Genomic DNA, 18999 nt, shown 5'->3' on the forward strand with positions numbered 1-18999 from the left:
GCTACATCGTGGGCCGAGGTTGGGGCTTTAAATAGAGCTGGAGTGCCGTACCCTGGAACATCATGGGCAAAAGTGCAGCGAATGCGGGTACGGGGCCCAGAGGCAGCACGGGCCAGCCCATGCTGCGATGTGCGTGCACTAAGTCTGTGCAGCAGAGCAGGTCTCCAGTCATCCTGGTTAACTCTTGCCACTAGAAGACCTAGCTCTGTCGAGCCCATGTGGTGGCTGATGAGTAACGGTCACCACACGTTAAAAAAATCCATGCACGGCATCTTCCACCCTCTCAACTGGAGTTCAGGACTGGAACATTGGGTCCTTCATTGAAGGATCTGTGAACTTGTGGAAGCAAGTCATCCCTCGCTCAAGGGACCACATATGATGATGATGACGACATTCATCATTCAGCCTCAGAATTACAGGTATGGCAGATCAAGACACAGTCCTGGTTGGATTCTATCTTAGCAGTATTGAAGTTAAATTACACTGAATTGATCTAGCGACCCTAAACAGTTGTAAGGCTTGCTGTTTTCTGAAACTATTCAGTCTTCAATACTATTGTACCTTGACCAAAGGCTGCCAGATTACCGAGAACAAGGAAGGAAACATTTTGAGCACCAGGAGCCAGCACACATCAACATTAGAAGATTGATGAAACGGGAAGGAGGAGTGGGCAAATGTGCTTAAGCCAAGATCAGAAGACCAGTTCCCTTTAAAACTTCCAGTGCACTCTCAAACTTGAACATGTGATTAGCAAACAATCTTTAGGCTCCTGACATCAACCCTTGCTTGGCTTGAAAAGTAGTTGTACCTATTTTTTTGAAAGGCAGCAAGAAGTACAAGCACTAGGTTTGGCAAGACAGAATATTTAAATCCAAGCCTGGGATGAACTTTGAAAATCTTGATGAAATCCAACTAAAAAAAAAATTAAATAGAAAGTTAAAGAAAAACTAAGCTCCAGGAACACACGAGAATGTGGCCCTTGCTCAAGGACCTCAGCCAAATACAAGACCCAAGTAAACATCACCATGAAGCAGAAAAACTGCATAGAACTGCTGTAACAAAATATTCTAGCATTTAAAAAAGTTCAAAGGGGTGAGGCAGAGTCAGCAGAATTGTTACCCTATAGATACAGATACTTGCCATGCAGTTTGCATGTGTGTTTTAATGGATATGGGGCAGGGGAAAAGAAGGGGTATGTGGGTGAAGGGAGGGGGTGGGGGGTGCAGGTCCCAAATGATTTTGGTTCCTAGCGTCCCTAAGAATTCTTAATCCGACTTGGTCCAGGAGATTGCCAGCTGGAAGCTGGAAATTAAGTTTCAATACCACTCTTCCATCGATGCTTCTGTGACTGGGCATGGTGCTGTACCATCATCTTCCTTGCACTGAAGCCTGGGCTGTGGACAGGAAATGATTGGAACTGACCCATACTTTCCTTTACAGTACCAAAGTCATCCACACAAGAAGGGATATTATAATCTGGAAGGAACCCAAGGAGGATAAATCCACCAAGTGTATGCTAAGCTGAAAGCTCTCTGACATAAAACCAAAGATGTGAGGCCTTGCACAAATTAAGCAGATGAAAAGGCCACTGGAAGCTGGAATGGCTATACAAGGAGGCAACTCACTATCATCCACCAGCCCAGGTCAGCTCAAGCAATACCAGTGGAGCAGGTGATTCCAGTAAAACTGAAACACAATTTGATTCCACTGATGCCAGAAAGGAGAGCTGACTTGACAATAAGATTAGATCACGTGATGAGATAAAGTTGGAATGGCAAAGCACAATATGGGACCTTTTAGGTATGTAAATAGCAAATACCGAGGAAGGGTCTTGCCTGCAGGACAAACAGGTTCCTCAGCCAGGCTAGGGTCTTCTGCTACACTCAACTTCTGAGGGGACATGTTGGTCACAGCCAAAATGCTTATGACTGCCTCAGCATTCAGCAGTGACATAGGTGCTGTCCAAACGTCACTCAAGCTTAGTCACATTGAGGGTTGTGACATTCAACATTTACAACCAGCTTTACAAATGAAGCTGGAGGAGACTGGCCAAGATTCACAGGACCTTGAACTTTCAGGCTAGCATGGAACACTGGTCAACTTGCTTTACAAGATTAGTCCCAAGAAAGATCCTTGTCTGAATCGGATTCTTGTTCTGAACTACAGCTGGGAATGCACTTCGTATCTTTCAGGTCTCTTGAAATTTATCAAATTTGGGCTTCTTGCCAACAAGATAACATTCCAGATGACACGTCATGGAGGTTTGATTTGCTGAATTGCCATGGCAATCTATAAAACCAGAGTCAATAATTACAAGTGTCTATGGTATTCAATGTAGAGCTTGATATCACCATTAGCAGAGAAGATGCAACAGACAGTTCCAATAGACTGATAGAGGAATGCACAGAGCAAAGTAAACACAGAGATTAATAAAATGAAATTGTCAGGCTCATTTAAAAAAAACACTGAAAACCTTATTTAAAACCCCTATTTTGCAATGGAGAGAGAGCAGCAGCTCACAGCAGCAAAGGCCAACAGGAGGAAACATAAGCTGAAGCTGCTTGCCAGGCTTTAAGTACAAGAACAGAGAAGAGCACCACAAACACCAACATGGCAAAGCTTTTGCTTGGTGTTTCCAACCATAGGATAAATTCCCTATTCATGTCGTTGAAGAATGAACCTCGAAATGAAAATATACTGTTGGAATTACACAGGTTAGTCAGTGTCTGTAAAGAGAAAAGAGGTGTGACATTTCACATGCGCTCTGTAGCAGGACTGTTTTGATTCCAGATTTCCGAGTATTTGCACTTTTTCCCTTTCTATTTTACTAAAGAAAGAAATTTCGAGTTCATAGAATGTTACAGCACACAAACAAGCCACTTGTCCCATCAAGTCTGCACCAGTGTTTTTCTCCATAAGCCACCTAATATAACCTGCTTGTTTACCATAACTTTCCTATTCCTCTTTCATGTAACGATCCTATTCCCTTCAATTAACAGTTTATGCAAAGAAGCCCGCATTCCAACCATCCTCAATGTTTTTCTGACCTCCCATTTAATTCTGTGTGACCACATGGGTCCCTCCTCCTATTACAATCTCAGCAAACAATGAAAACAAACCACACCTAACACGATCATAACCTTGAATGTATTTCATCAGATCACTCCTTAACCTTCTCAACTCCAGCGGGAAAAACGTCTTAAATAACTAACCCTTTCATTCCTGGTAATATCCAAAATAAATCAATGTTGCATCCTTATCATTGCTTTTATATCCTTTCTATAATGAGATACTATGACACATCCAGTCTGGTTTTGAATCAGAACAACTGACTATTTCCATATATTTTAAAAACATGTTTTAGCCAAGTTAAGATGGCAAGCTTGATATATAAATTTCTACTGCCCCTAGCTAAAAAGGGGTTGCTTCAGCCTACATGCATATGAAACGCACATACTTGGTCTGGTATTTGATGCCAGTTCGAAAAGATACTCTCACCCAGACTCATGAAGGCATCCAACAAGTCAGAGAAAACTGCACCGTCTCACTGAAAAGCCCACATCTCGAAGACTTAGTCTAAAGTAAGGTAATTACTTCTGAAATCCAAGAGCTTCAAAATATTTACTTTGAAACTGAGACTGCAAATTAAGTGAAGTCTTTTAACCCAATTAAATCTACTTTGTTTGCTCTTGCTTAATGTTATCTCTGAAATAAACTTAATTTGCAGTCATTTGCAGAGATATATAGCCTGTTATTTGACAAGAGATCAAGTGTGCAGTGGTAACCTGTATCCCTTAACCAACACGTGATCTGGTTATTTATTTAATTGCTGCTTGCGAGAGCTTGCTGCGCACAAATTGGCTGCCATGTTTCTCTACATTACAATAGTGAAAACACTTCAAAAGTACTTCAATGTCCTTCCTTTACCTGTCTAGATTTGGCTGGCTGAACAAAAGATGGAGGCCAAAATGACCTGAGAAATAGCTAGGGTTCCTACACCTAATCATTATCCTGCACGCCCTGCAGGAAATACCTTGGATTTCAGGCAAGGCCAGAATCAGGGCCAACTGTATCACCATTCACAGCTGAAGAACCAGTGTGATCGGCACCAGTGGAAGGATAGCCTGACATTCAAGAGAGGGAAGAAAGAAAACTGGCAAGAGAAAAACACAAACTGGACAAGATCACTTGATTTGTTTTCTTCATCTCTAGTGTAGCCAATACAAGAGTCTGCTTATAAACAAATTGATTGAATTTTGCAGATAGATATGGCCTGGATAGCTTATTCAATAAAATTGTTTTATGAGCGTTGAACGAACAGCAAAACAATTATCCTCTTGCTGGAAGCCTGGAAAACATTTCTTGGTATTATCCCAGTAAAGAAACAAAATTGATTTAGTAATCAGAACATTTCTTAATCATTTTTGGCTGTATTCTCTGAACAGAGTCACTCATTTTTGGAGAAATGAAATATTTAATCCAGCATGACACATTTATGTCCATTAAATAAGCAACAAGTAAAATATTTCAAAACACAAATTACTGTTACTAATGTTAATTTAGCTATAATGACCAATAGGAGGCAGAGGTACTGTGTAAAAAACATTGGTTTCCAGGAGTGTGGGGAAAAAAAGAAAAATAAATGCAAACAAAAAGGCAGCATCAAATTAGAGCTGGACTGTATTCAGTCAAGTGGTCAAGAGTATAAGCAGAAACCTGGCTTTGAAAAGCCATCTGCATACCTATAGGTTTAATTCTAACTTTAGCAAGCAAACTCTTACACCAGACATTAAAGTTACAACCTAAATTTAAGCTTCAGAACTAAACAGCAAGTTGGTAAATACTATAAGACAAAAAAAAGGAATTTGGAAAGCTGTTGATATATTAGAAACAGGTTATGAATTTTTATTTGTAACCTCAATTTATCATCTGATCCACTTGCCAAGGGAACTATTTGTTTAAGCCATTTATAAATATACTTCAGTGCCCATCTTGAATAAAACTTTACTTGCTTCACAGTTCAAATGATGCTTACAGCAACAGGAATGAAACTGTAGCTACAAGTTTTGGGGGAATCCAGCCTTCAAGAGTCATCTGAGCCATAGGGAGCAAAAAAAAGGGGGAAGAAAAAACGTTTCCTTCAATGGCCAACTGAAGACTTTTGTGACGTGAAACTTTGCATTGCTTATGTATTTTGTAATGTGCTGAGATAGTTGAATCTAGAAAAAAAAGCATGGAAAGTGTTAACTAAAGAGGGAAACCCTAAAATAATTGTACAATCATTCAAGTAAGGAAAGATCTGTATTAAAAGTGCTGCATTTAGATAGAAAACAAATAGGAACTCTTAATACCAGCAAGGCATGTTGCAGAAAGGAGAAGACAGGTTTATTATCCTTTTGTACAAAACCCCACTCCCCAGGCTCAATTTTTGTTGGGAAGGCCTAAAGCTGTTAATTCTCCTTGGAAGGTGGTATATTTGTTTTAACTTTGCACCTTTTAAGTCATGTTTTAAGCAAGACTATTTACAAAGTTATTTTTAACTATACTTGGCTGACTGCTGTCAAGGAGGAAAAGGAGGCAAAGGTCACTTAATATCTGTTAGATTTTAACCAAGTGCCTAATTGGTCATGAAACTAGCCAAGGTTGGGTATCAAAACTTAAATCCATGTAAGGATCAGGGTCCAAATAATGACCACAATTTATTCCCAAAAATCCAAATTCCTATTAGGAACAAAGGAAGAGGAGTAGGCCATTTAGCTCCTGGAGCATGTTCCACCATTCAGTGAGATTGTTGCCAATCTCTGACCCAACTCCACATATCCACCTTTGCCCCATATCGCTTAATAGCTTTGGTTAACAAATTTCGATCAATCTCAGATTTAAAATTAATTGACTTAGCATTAACTGCTGTTTCCAGAAGACAGTTTCAAACTTCTACCACCCTTTGCATGTAGAAATGTTTCCTAACTTCACCTAGATATTAAAATGCTCAATCCTCCATGGCCTTGACTCTCCCAGTCTCCGCCCCTGCCCCCAACCCATCACCCCCACAATATCTGTGCTCCTCTAATTCTGGCTTTTTGAGCATCCGATTTTAATTGCTTAAACATTGTGGCGGCCATGCCTTCAGCTGCCAGGCCCCAAGTTCCATAATTCCCTCCCTAAACATCTCCGCCCTCCTTTAAGATGCCCCTTATAACCTACCTCTTTGACCAAGCTTTAGGTCATCTGCTCCATTTCTCCTTATATGATTGTGTCAAATATTTGTCTTTTCATACTCCTGTTAAGCACCCCAGGACAGTTTATTACATTAAAAGGCGCTATATAAATACAATGTTGTTGTTGTTGGAGATATCTGCGCTCCTGCACATCCCCAATTTTAATTGCTCCACCATTGGCAGCAGTGATTTCAGCTGCCAAGGCCCTAGTCTTTGGAATTCCCTCCCTATACCCATCTTTCCTCCTTTAAGACACTCCTTAAAGCCTACCTCTTTGACCATCTGTTCTAATATATTCTTGTGGCTCAGTGTCAAATGATGTTTGACAACGCTCCTGTGAAGCACCGAGACACTTTACTACGTTAAAGGCGCCATATAAAATGCAAGTTGTTAATGATGAAAGGTCTGGCTCTAATTTTTAGACTATGTCCCCTAGTCTTACATTCCCCAACCAGCAGAAATTGTTTCTCTCCATCTATCCTTACAGATCCACTTAATATCTTAAACTTTGATCAAATCACCCCTTAACCTTCTAAATTCCCAAAGGAATACAACCCTAGTTTCTCTAATCTCTCCTTGTAATTTAACCCTTGGAATCCAGATATCATTCTGGTCACTCTCTGCTGCACTCCCTCCAAGGGCAATATATCCTTCTGGGTGTGATGCCCAGAATTGAACAGTGCTGCAGCTGTAGCCTAATTTTGTATAGCTGCAGCATAACTTCTACTACCTTAAATTCTAATTCTCTGGGATATAAAGCCCAGCATTCCATTAGTCTTTGATTATTTGCTGTACCTGCCCATAAAAACTTTAATCTATGTACCTGGACCCCTTTGGACCTCTACTGTTTCCAGCTTTTCACCATTTAGAAACAACTCTGATCTATCTTTCTTGTTCATCTAAAATGGATGGCCTCCAATTGCCACAGTTTTGCCCATTCACTGACTATTAATATCTTTGTAATCTTATGCTTCCATCTACATTATTACAATTGGGATCTTCATGTTTGAGGCACCAGAGCACCATCTCAAGGTGTTTCAGATAGTTTGACTACAGCAGTTCAATTTGTCCAGAGAAATCATAAATCAAAAAAATGGTAGGCAATCAACAAGTACAGTTTCTAGTAAGACCACAGTTTGCAGCATCCAATTGAGGCAAAAGTACAGCATGTGCAAATGTTTGTCTCTTGCATAATTTTTAGTGATTAGATGCAGAAAGGTCTCCAGAGACCAACTCACATTTCCCAGAAGGTTGAGTGTCTGGTTTTATCATCTTCCATCTGCACTTCATCTAAACCTTGCTGCAGGAAGTCCTTCTTATTGTCTTGCTCAGTCTTGGTCAGACAAGGACACCAGTTTAGAGAAATAAAGAAAATAGAACCTCACTCCAGAAGGGTCTTGCATTGGATATACAATAAAGGCTGGTGTGCAAGTCACCACACGTTAAAAAAATCCACGCACAGGCATTTTCCACCCTACATTATGTAGTTCAGGACCTGGAATATTAGGTCCTTCATTGAAACACCTGTGAACCCATCCTTTTTTGGCATGGAAGCAAGTCATCCTTGTTTCGAAGGACTGCCTATGATGAAATATATTGGGAAGTTACTAGAATTAATTTAGTAATTTTCTTTAAGGATACGCAAGAAAACTTTGAGGGGTGGGTTTTACCTTTCCAATAGAAATAGTGTTACGTAGTCAGAGTCTCCTGACCGAGCTTGTAAACAGAACCACTCAGAAAATTCAACCAGTGTTCAATCACAGCATCTCTGCAGAACTGAGTTCCACTATTAACGTAACAATGCAATGACTTAAAATCATCATAAGCAATCCCTCGAATCGAGGATGTCCTGCTTCCATGCCAAAAACTTCACAGGTGTTTCAATGAGGACCTAATATTCCAGGTCCCGAACTACATATTGAATGGTGGAAGATGCCTGTGCGTGGATTTTCTTTAACATAACATAAGAATTTAGGAACAGGAGTAGGCCATCTAGCCCCTCGAGCCTGCTCTGCCATTCAAGATCATGGCTGATCTTGCTGTGGACTCAGCTCCACTTACCCGCCCGCTGCCCATAACCCTCAATTCCTTTATTGGTTAAAAATCTGTGATTTGAATACATTCAATGAGCTAGCCTCAACTGCTTCCCTGGGCAGAGAATTCCACAGATTCACAACTCTCAGACGAAATTCCTTCTCAACTCTGTTTTAAATTGGCTCCCCCTTATTTTGAGGCTGTGCCCCCTAGTTCTAGTCTTTCCGACCAGTGGAAACAACCTCTCTGCCTCTATCTTGTCTATTCCTTTCATTATTTTAAATGTTTCTATAAGATCACCCCTCATCCTTCTGAACTCCAACGAGTAAAGACCCAGTCTACTCAATCATCATAAGGTAACCCCCTCATCTCCGGAATCAGCCTCGTGAATCGTCTCTGTACCCCCTCCAAAGCTAGTATATCTTTCCTTAAGCAAGGTGACCAAAACTGCACGCAGTACTCCAGGTGCGACCTCACCAATACCTTGTACAGTTGCAGAAGGACCTCCCTGCTTTTGTATTCCATCCCTCTTGCAATGAAGGCCAACATTCCATTCGCCTTCCTGATTATCTGCTGCACCTGCAAACTAACTTTTTGCGATTTATGCACAAGGACCCCGAGGTCCCTCTCCACCGCAGCATGTTGTAATTTCCCTTTTACTGTTTCTCTCTTTTTCCCTTCCCCCCCCCAAAAAAAAGTGGATGACCTCACATTTTCTGACATTGTATGCCATCTGCCAAACCTTAGCCCATTCGTTTAACCTATCTAAATCTCTCTGCAGCCTGTGTCCTCTACACAACCCGCTTTCCCACTAATCTTTGTGTCATCTGCAAATTTTGTTACACTACACTCTGTCCCCTCTTCCAGGTCATCGATGTATATTGTAAACAGTTGTGGTCCCAGCACCGATCCCTGTGGCACACCACTAACCACCGATTTCCAACCAGAAAAGGACCCATTTATCCCAATTCTCTGCTTTGTTCGCCAGCCAATTCTCGATCCATGATAATACATTTCCTCTGACTCCGCATATATTTATCTTCTGCAGTAACCTTTTGTGTGGCACCTTATCGAATGCCTTTTGGAAATCTAAATACACCACATCTATCGGTACACCTCTATCCACCATGCTCGTTATATCCTCAAAGAATTCCAGTAAATTAGTTAAACATGATTTCCCCTTCATAAATCCATGTTGCGTCTGCTTGATTGCACTATTCCTATCTAGATGTCCCGCTATTTCTTCCTTAATGATAGCTTCAAGCATTTTCCCCACTACAGATGTTAAACTAACCATCCTATAGTTACCTGCCTTTTGTCTGTCCTTTTTTTTAAAAAAAGAGGCGTTACATTAGCTGCTTTCCAATCCGATGGTACCTCCCCAGTGTCGAGAAAATTTTGGTAGATTATAACGAATGCATCTGCTATAACTTCTGCTATCTCTTAATACCCTGGGATGCATTTCATCAGGACCAGGGGACTTGTCTACCTTGAGTCCTATTAGCCTGTCCAGCACTACCCCCCCTAGTGATAGTGATTGTCTCAAGGTCTTCCCTTCCAGCATTCCCGTGACCAGCAATTTTTGGCATGGTTTGTGTGTCTGCCACTGTGAAGACCGAAGCAAAATAATTGTTTAAGGTCTCAGCCATTTCCACATTTCCCATTATTAAATCCCCCTTCTCATCTTCTAAGGGACCAACATTTACTTTAGTCACTATTTTCCGTTTTATATAATCGTAAAAGCTTTTACTATCTGTTTTTATGTTTTGTGCAAGTTTACTTTCGTAATCTATCTTTCCTTTCTTTATTGCTTTCTTAGTCATTTTTTGCTGTTGTTTAAAATTTTCCCAATCTTCTAGTTTGCCACTAACCTTGGCCACCTTATACGCAACGTGTGGTGGCTGTTGCACACCAGCCACCACACGGGATTGACAGAGTTCATCATCGGCAGTCCCTCGAACAAGGATGACTTGCTTCGAGTTCACAGGTGTTTCGATGAAAGACCCGATGTTCCAGTCCTGAACTCCAATTGAGGGCGTGGAAGATGCCGGTGTGAATTTATTATTATTTTTTTTTATATAAAAGTGTGGTGACCATTGCACACCAGTTAACACAGGCTTGACAAAGCTAGGCCTTTATTCAGTGGCAAGGGTAAGCCAAGACGACTGGAAACCTGCTCTGCTGCATGGACCTAGTGCGCACACATCGCAGTGTGGGCTGGCGAGTGCTGTCCCTGGACCCTCAGCTCTTCTGGGCCCCATACCCCCCTCATCTGTCGCACCGCCACGATTTCTCACCGCTCCTCCGCCATAAACTTTCACCGCATCTCGCCACAAACACTCGCCGCTCATCTAGCGCCTTTAACATAGTAAAACTTCCCAAGATGCTTCAACATCAGTGTTACAAGACAAAACAGATAAATTTGACATCGAGCCACAAAAGAAGAAATTAAGACAGATGACCAAAAGCTTGTTTAAAGAGAGGTAGGTTTTAAGGAGCATCTTGAAAAGGAAGAAAGAAAGGTAGAGAGGCGGCGAGGTTTAGGGAGGGAGTTCCAGAGCTTATGGCCCAAAGAGCTAAAGGCACTGCGCCAGCAATGGTTGAGCAGTTATAATGAGGGATATTATTCAAGAGGGCAGAATTTAAGGGTGAATTTGAGCACAGACATCTTGTGGGGTTGTAAGGCTGAAAATGATTACAGAAAGATAGGATGGGGCAAGGCCATGAAGTGATTTGTAACCAAGAATAAGAATTTTGAAATCGAGACGTTGTTTAACCGGGAGCCAATGTAGATCAGAAAGCAAAAATTATAAGCAGTCCCTCGAAATCGAGGAAGACTTGCTTCCACTCTGAGTTCTTAGTCCAATACAGGAACCAATCTCTGTCACAGGTGGGACAGTCGTTGAAGGAAAGAGTGGGTGGGACTGGTTTGCCGCAAGCCCCTTCAGCTGCCTGTGCCTGTTTTCTGCTCTCGGCGACGGAACTCAAGGTGCTCAGCGCCCTCCCTCCTGGATGCACCTCCACCTAGGGCGGTCTTTGGCCAGGGACTCCCAGGCATCGGTGGGGATGTTGCATTTTATCATGGAAGCTTTGAGGGTGTCCTTGAAACATTTTCTCTGCCCTCCTTGGGTTCGCTTGCCATGCCGATCAGAAAGCACAGGGGTGATGGGTGATCGTGGAGCGAGGTCTTGGTCCAGTGGCAAGGATTAACCAAGATAACTGGAGACCAGCTCTGCTGCACGGACCTAGTGCACACATAAATTGCAGTGTGGGCTTAAAAGCACTTTAACAGCTTGCATTCTGAAGACCTTAATACTGAAATGTTTCAGAGATCCAGTAAACATTACAATTAAATGATTGAACAGCAATGGGTTTACAGGATTAGCAAGCTAAAAATGTTTGATTTATAGAAATTTGGTAAAATATTATTTTCTAGGACCCAATGTTTTTAAATGGACTGTAATAAGCATTTGAAAGCAACTACAATGTATGAAGAGCACAGTACAAAATTAGTCTTCAAACTACTTAATACGGTAGTCATTAAATTTTGATCAAGAGTTACAATTCAAAGCAGCAACTTGCTCACTGCACCATCACAAACTTACATAGCCAGATTCTGCATCCCCACCTGCTCCTTCCCCAAAAAGGTGTCAAATATTGGAATTTTTGTATAAACACCAATCCAGTTTTTCCTAATTGATGGAGATCACCTGGATGGAGAGGAATTTTCCCAGATTTTCTCTCCCTAAATTGGCCTGGATTTTTCATCTGGTTTTTGCCTCTCTCAGGTGATCACATGGCTCCAGTTGGGGTGGAGTGTAGAATGTTTTAGTACAAGGGTTGTTGCAGTTGTGGTGAAGCAGATTGGTTGGGCTGGATGCTCTTTGCCTTTCAGTCATTGTTTATAAGTTTATATGTAACCTTTAGGGCTGCTGACCAAGGGCCGTGTGGCTCTGTCGGCCAGCACGGACACAATGGGCCGGAATGGCCTCCTTCTACGCTGTAAATTTCTATTTAATTTGGGCTTTAGATAAATAAGCAATGTGTGTGTTAATTAAATAAGTAAATCAATCATGGCTCAAAGCTCTTTTTGCAGAAAGCCCTATAAATTACTCAATTTGAGGTCATTTCAGGTTCAGAATTGGCACTTATCTTCATACAGAATGAAGAATGTAACAGAATTACAAACATTGCTTGATTTTATTGTAAATAATTCTGTCCACAGTAGTATTCCATGGGTGTCTTATTTGTTCTAGTCCATCAGGCTAGGAATTAAATCTTTCATCATTCTGTCGAGCACAGGCATGCATAGAAATTCACATCTGGCTGCCACAGCAGATTAGAAAAAGGAGAATTGGGAAAGTAAACAGACAACTGCATATGAACAGACATCATCCAATTGTCTCATTTGGCTGTTGTTGTTTCGATCGTACACAATAAATGTTTTCCTCAAAAGACTTGCCAAAATTTCAAGTCCTGGCGGGAGCAGGGTGTGGAAATGCAGCGAGAAAGAATTGGATTTTGTGAGGGGGCTCACAGGCTGTACAAGAGGGTACCATTGCCGTAAAAAAAAAAAGACACTTGCATTTATGTAGCACCTTTCACAACCTCAGGATGTCCCTAGCACTTTGAGGCCAATGAAGTTGTAATGTGATGTAATGTAATGGCAGTCAATGTATGTACAGCCAGGTCACAAACAGCAATGTGATAATGACCAGATAATCAGTTTGAGTGATTTAATTGAGGGATAAATATTGTCCAGGACACTGGGGAGAACTCCCCTGCTCTTCTTGGAATAGAGCCATGGATCTTTTAATTCACCTGAAAGCGCAGACAGGGCCTCGGTTCAACATCTCATCTGAAAGATGGCACCTCTGACAGTACTCCCTCAGTACTGCACTGGTGTCAGCATCGATTTTGTGCTCCAATCTATCATCATCATAGGCAGCCCCTCGGAATCGAGGAAGACTTGCTTCCACTCTTGAAGCGAGTTCTTTGGTGACTGAACAGTCCAATAAGAGAGCCACAGACTCGGTCACAGGTGGGACAGATAGTCGTTGAGGGAAGGGGTGGGTGGGACTGGTTTGCCACATGCTCTTTCCGCTGGATTTCTGCATGCTCTCGCCGTTCTCTCTAGAGTCGGACTTAAACCCACAACCTTTTGACTCAGGTGAGAATGCTACCACTGAACTACAGCCGACATCTAGAAAAACAAGTTGCTTTTGTATCAAATTTTAATTTGGAATTTGGCTGACTAGTCAGCAAGCTAGCTCTCAGACTCCAAGCTCCAGGACAAATATAGAATTATAGCATTTTACAGTAGAGGCCTATCACACCCTCACTGGCTCTCTAAAGGAACTAATCACCTAGTCCCATTCTTCTACCCTTTCCCGGTCTATTAATAGAAAAATCAAGAATGCATTCCGACATCCACATTTATATTGGACTGATGGAGGGGGTTTTCCAGCAATGGCAAGTTTACATCGGCAGCTACATTATAAATGTAGACATAGGAATTCATAATGAAAACACACAAGATTAAGGACAGAATATATATTACTTTATTTCAAACAGGGACTGAATTACATTTATAGACACTGATCCAAATTATGCCTGGCACTTTAACCCTGCATCAGCTTAAGATGACACTTAGTCTTGACTGCCCAGGTGTTACGCAAGAGATGGACTAGTGCTTTTTAAAAAAAAGAAAAGACCACCAAGCATACAGACTAAGCAGCAATAAATCCACAATTGTTCAGGTATCTTTAAGGATAAATGCTTACTATTTTAAACAACTTGAGATATCTGCAGACTTCCTTCAGGAGTATTGCTGCAACGAGGAGATGCCTTTACAATTCCCAACTTTGGGTATGGTTGGGGGGGGGGGGGGGGGGGGGGGGGGAGATGGATGGAGAAAGAGGGGAGTGAAGAGCAGAAACACACAAAAAAGGCTTATGATGGTCATAGTGGACATTGGGAGAGATGATAACTCCCAGCCCCAGGGGATGAGGAGAAAAAAAAGCCACATTCCACGTGACTTCCCCTCCTACTTCCTAGATCACGGCACATGCTACAATATTCTTTACATTTCAAAAAACTTGTGAAAGACTTCCAAGAACACTTAAAGCCACAAGAGTACGGGGAACATGGAACTGAAGAGAACAAAAAGGGAAACAAATACTCGAGATCTGGGCAAGTGAGGGGGTAGTGGGGGAGGGAGGATGCCAAGTGGAGTCCCACAAGGGACTGTGTTTGGACACCCATCCTAATCGACATAACTGACCTAGATATCGAAATGAACTAAGTTCATCCAATTTACCGATGACACTAAAAACAAGAGCTAGAGAGACAGAGAATGTAGCTGAAAACTGGCAAGAGTATTTAGAATGTCTTATTGCCAGACAAGTGGCAAATGAAATTTAGCACCAAAATGTAAAATTATGCCAGATTTTTTAAAAGTGAGTCATAAGAAATATTGCTGAAAATTTACAAAGCAGTTAGACAAAAATATGAAAAATGAAACCGTACATCCATCTCTTCATTCCTCTCAACTGGAAACTGCAGGCATGCTGCTACTGGCACCTCAAGAGCTCCCAGTTGATTTCTTAAAAGCTGGAACACCTGAAATGCCTCCATTAACACTGGAATTTTATTGGCAAGGTTCTACACTTTAGGGCCCCAAGTTTCCCCAACCCCTTTTTCCAGCGCACAGACGTTCTACTCCAAAAACAGCGGCAAAATGTAGCTGCTGATTCTCCCCGCTCCGTGCACCGGCCTTGGGTCTGGTGCGGTGTGGCAATCAGTGGGGGGAGGGTGGAGCTCCAGCCCTGCGCCAAACAGTGCCGGCAGCTGTGCACATGCGCAGTAGCTCCTCACCCTCCCAGCGCTGCCCAATGCTCGCTGCCCCTAGCCCTGGCCGAAGGGAGGACCGGATGTTCACCGCCCCTATCCCTGGCCGAGTGGCCTGCCGCACAGGGCGGCCGCTACCTTAGACTCCAGTTCATTGTTGTAGCCTCTTGCACCCCCATTGCCTGCATCCCCTACTGCCAGTGCTGCCCTTCCCGTTCAGTCGGCAGAGTGTGTGTGTGCGGTGTGCGCCAAGGGAAGCTTGCCAGGGAGCCCGGGGGAGCAGGAGCTGGAGGAGCAGCTCGAGTCCGGGCCACCAGATCAGCACCTGGAGTCATACATACAGCACGTTTGCGGTGGAATTCTTCGAGACACAATACTGGGGAATGAAGCTACTGATTTGTGTCACTGATCACATCTATGTCAATAAATTTCAAAGCATTAATGCCTAAAGACAATATCCCTTTTGGACTTTATAAAATCGAGTTCAAGACTCAAACCACTCAGGGCTACAAGAAACAGGTTTGTGGGGGGAGCCTTTTAATCGGGGGAGAGGGAGTTTCTTTAAATAATGTAGAAAAAGAACAAGCTGCTCGAATTAGTAAAGTTCCTAGACTGTTTGCTGATAAGAAAGGCAGTCAGCACCATCAAAATTCAACTTCTGATATAAATGATAGTGATTTTATGAAGGTGTGTAAATTATGCAAAAGTTACAGTACAAGATCTGTATTAGTTGTTGAAGGTGTTTAGTGCTTTGCAAGGTCACCTGTGCTCTCCCCCACCCCCAGCCCAAATTTGCCCAGGAACTGCTCCGTTTTTTTTTGGAGCAACTTGATTTTTCTGGAGTATCTTGAAAATCCCCATTCTGCACATTTAATTTGCGCCAGTGTAAGTGAGTTAGTTAGGATTTTTTTTTTTTTTTTTAAGTTTAGTTTTCCCCCCCCCCCCCCCCCCCCAAACAAGCGTACCAGCCACCTACGCCTGTTTTGGCCATTTAAGCTAGTTTGGACAGCTAATAGTTAGGCTAGCGTATGTAGCCACTTGTGGTCCGAACAGAAAACCCTTGGAGAGTTAAGAAATCAGCGCAGGCAAGTACATTCTCAAGCACCAGGCACGAAACAAAGCACAAAAAGTAATAAGCAATTAATTAATAAAAAACAGAAGGAACCCTGCACCTAAAGCACCAAGACCAAAGTAATAAGCAATCAATCAAAAAAAGTCAATCAGCAGGATCAACTGTTGAAAAAGAAAATCAATTAACCCACCAATCCCAACACCTGCACACCAGTTTAAAATTCAGCTCCTGTTCTGCAGTTATGAACTCTTAGCTCCTGGGGGTTTAAGCACACCAGCTTCTGCCACCAGGTTACAACTTGTGAATCAAGCAGGTTTGGATATGAAACACATCAGAACTCATTGCATACTCATGTTTATTACCCTACCTCCCTCCCACTTGTGCCCCTCCCCACTATTCAACCTGAAGACTTAACTTAGTGTTAATTGTGTGCACATCACCACAGGAGTTTTACTAGGTCAAATATTAAATTGTATCGGCAAGGTCAGAAATGAAGGAACAGGTGACATAAATGGAATGTGGAAAGTAAAGTTAAAACAGATCAAGGACTTCTTTGCTGAAAATAAAGTCAGGAAGGATCGTGAAGATAAAAAAAAACCCATGGGAGTTGTTCAAAATATAGTCAGATGCAACAATGGGGTAGTAGTCGTATGGGCCTAGTGACTTTATCCTCATCCTTATAGTTCTCTTATGTTCCATCTGTATTTTCAGGTGACCCGGGAGGACAGGAGAGTGAAACCTATTACACAGAACAACTCTCACTGAACATCACTGACCTTGTTCTGTTTTAAGCATTTGAAGAAAACAGATTAATGTTCTGGGTCACCCTTTGGAAATTGAAATATAAGCAAATCCTTTTATAGGACTGAACAAACTGAAGGGCAGTGGGGAGAAGGGAGAAAGATTAGGCAACAGTCAAGTATGCTGGTTCTCAGAGGCAATTACATTGGTTGTTGCCATGCAATCATTTTTTTTTAAAAAGCTGAAGAGAAGTGAAAACTATCTAGAAAAGGTCATAAAAGGTCATCAACAAAGGATGTAAAAATAACCAAAGGTAGTGAAATGTGATGCACCAAAAAAGAGAGTACGGATTGAATATATTGATACATTACTGTTATTTTTCCTACAGTGTACAGATATCTCTATTAAACCTAGTGACGAGACATGGAACTCGAGAGATCAAGGGCAAGAGCTGATGTGTGTTTGTTTTTTCCAATCGCAAATCAGTCAAAAAGAGCCAAGCCAGCGCAAAAGATCAAGGAACTTCAAAGTGCAAATCGAGTTTCCGTGATCTTCTGCGTTAGTTTAAAAAAAATCTCACTGGAAACCGGCCCCGCCCACAAAATTGGCCATACCCCCAGGACAAATTAATCTCCATTGGGAGTTTCAGCTAATTGCACCTGTTTGCAAGCCTTCGAGGAGGGTCTAAAAATTAAGCTTTTAAAAGAAAGGTGGAAGGGCACCAAGAGTAATGTTTTAAAAGCTTTTAAATGTATATTTAAATTTACTAAGAAACTCACTACTGTACACCAAACAAACTAGTAAATGGTTCTGTACAGGTTTTTTAAAAAAAAGTCAATTTAAAAAAAAAAAATCGGGTTTTAATCTGCCCCCGCCACACACTACTGCTCTACGATTAGCAAGATCCATGACGAGACATTGGACAATGTGGATCACTTCCCATACCTTGGAAGCCTATCAGCAAGGACAGACATCGATGATGAAGTCCAACACCCCCTTCAGTGTGCCTGTGCAGCCTTCGGCCACCTGAGGAAGAGCGTTCGAAGATTAAGATCTCAAACCCGGCACCAAGTTCACGGTCTACAGAGCAGTAGTGATACCTGCCCTCCTGGAGACGTGGACTAGGTACAGTAGGCATCTCAAGTACCACCAATGCTGCCTCCACAAAATCCTGAAAATTCATTGGCAGGATAGGCGCACCAACATCAGTGTTCTCACCCAGGCCAACATCGAGGCACTGACCATGCTCGATTAGCTCGGACTGATGGACCACATTGTCTCCATGCCCGATACTACAAGCACGCTTCTCCGAGCTAAGTCACGGCAAGTGAATCCCAGGAGGGGAGAGAAAACACTTCAAGGACACCCTCAACGCCTCCTTGAAAAAAATGTAACATTCCCACCGACTCTTGGGAATCTCTGGCCCAAGACTGCTCAAAGTTGAGGAGAATTATTCAAAAAGGCGCCGAACACAGAGTCTCTTCGCCAGAAGTACGCGGAAACAAAGTACGACAAATCAAGCGCCCCACCCACCCGTCCCTCCAACCACCATCTGTCCCACCTGTGGCAAAGACTGTAGATCCCGCATTGGTCTCATCAGTTACCTTAGAACTTAGTGTGGAAACAAGTCATCCTCGACTCCAGGGGATTGCCCAAGAAGACGACGACTCTCAGGTGGTGGAAGAGATCACCACCGATTAAAAACGCTATTTTTTTTTTTAATGATAAACCCATTTTCAGTTGTATTAATAAAACTGCCCCAGATTACCACTCAAACAGATCAAGGAATATTATTTTTTTTTATATAAAAAGGTAAACTTTTTTTTTAAATAATGTTTTAAAATGCTGCCCAATTATGCTGGTTCAGCGCAGATTTTACGTTCGGCAATATGCTAATGAGTGAGCAGAAACTTGATCAAAAAAAACCTCTGAAAACAAGCACAATCTGCATCTGGATCGACCAATTGCACCCCAAGCAGAAACTCTTGACCATAATACTTGACAGTGCTGACTCACTCCTTTATTTAGAAAAATGTCAAGATGAGAAAGAACAGTACAAATGCAATGGAAAAGCTCATTTCAATA

General features: G+C 42.1%; 1 protein-coding gene across 2 annotated transcripts in view; it reads right to left on the bottom strand.

Annotated features, from left to right (window-relative positions):
• The window catches only part of LOC139275091 (TBC1 domain family member 8-like), a 105926-nt gene that overhangs the window by 67503 nt on the left and 19424 nt on the right, over positions 1-18999 (bottom strand). The gene's annotated exons all lie outside the window — the stretch shown is intronic.

Source organism: Pristiophorus japonicus, chromosome 10 (assembly GCF_044704955.1).
Source record: "Pristiophorus japonicus isolate sPriJap1 chromosome 10, sPriJap1.hap1, whole genome shotgun sequence".
NCBI classification, from domain to species: Eukaryota; Metazoa; Chordata; class Chondrichthyes; family Pristiophoridae; genus Pristiophorus; species Pristiophorus japonicus.